Source organism: Chiroxiphia lanceolata, chromosome 10 (genome assembly GCF_009829145.1).
Source record: "Chiroxiphia lanceolata isolate bChiLan1 chromosome 10, bChiLan1.pri, whole genome shotgun sequence".
NCBI classification, from domain to species: Eukaryota; Metazoa; Chordata; class Aves; order Passeriformes; family Pipridae; genus Chiroxiphia; species Chiroxiphia lanceolata.
Genome location: NC_045646.1, coordinates 21894088 through 21895359, shown reverse-complemented (window position 1 = coordinate 21895359; position 1272 = coordinate 21894088).

The window sequence follows — 1272 nt, the reverse complement described above, 5'->3', positions numbered from 1 at the left end:
CTGGTTCAAGGCCATGGCAGGGACTCCTGCAGGCAGGAGATGGTGGAGCTGCTCAAGTTCCAGATGTCAGGAAAGTCACTTTATCTTCCCAGGAGGCCTGAAGGTCCCTGTGTCTCCAGTCACAGACACACAGGACACTCTTTAGCTGCTACCAAGACTGATACCTCTCCATCCTTCAAATCCAGGCAGGCAGGAGCACATGATCCTGCCTTGCCTGCTCAGAACCAGTCCCTGGGATGTGCCAGCATCCTGTGGAGCCACGGGCACGTTGGGCTCCCTGAGCTGGCAGTGAGGATTAGTACCTGCAGTGCTGAAGGCACCCCCTCCCCACTGACTCCTGAGGGCCTGGCAATGTGGCTTTGCAGCTGTCAGCATGATGAATGGATGTTATGTTTTATTTGCTGCTTTATCACATACTAATTATGTATATGATAATTCTGAGCATCACCGTTACTTTTGGATCATTTGTTTTTCACTCTCTAGAGCCAGAACAGAGGGGTATTTCTATCTCCTTCACTCCCATTCTTGAAATTCTGCTTTAATTGCTTCTCTTTGGCTCTTGCTTAAGGTTTCCTGCTCCGAAGGGGTCAGTGTATTGATCCTGCACTTTGATAAGGTCAGCAGAGATCAGCTGTGACATTTCCAAGCCATTTGCTCCTCCCCTAATGGGCTTAGTCATCAAAGAGTTTTACAGGGGACAGGGCAGGGGAGAGATTGAATTTAAACTCTTACATATGTTTATTTAGGCAGTCCTGGAAGGTTCTAAATAGAGGTATCACTTGACAGGCTAAAGCATGTGATGTCCAGGTTATGAACTCCGTGTGTGGTACCGACCATCGTAACCAAACCTCGTGGAAGCTCCATGTGACCCACGGCACTGGGGACTGGGGGAGGTGGCACTGACTGAGCCCAAAGGGCACAGAAAAGAGTGACCCCCCCACTCCTGGCACATCCACAGACCCTGGCTGTGCCTCCAGCCACAGCCAATCTCTGGCAATTGAGAGGAAGGTGAGGAGATTAAAGAAAAGAAACAGCGAGCAACATCTGTCCGGCCAAATGAGCTTGGAGGAGGAGAACAAATAAATGAGTTCCTTCCCGATGTCTGCAGCAACCAGCTGAGCTCTGGGGGAGTGAGAGTGGATGAGACCAAGTGGCTTAATGAGGAGTCCAAGGCTGAGCAGCAGATTACATAGAATTTCCTGTTCTTGTCGTGGTTTAGGGGACAAGTGAGGGAGCAGGGGCACAGGGGGATGCCCTGCACCATCCAGCTCC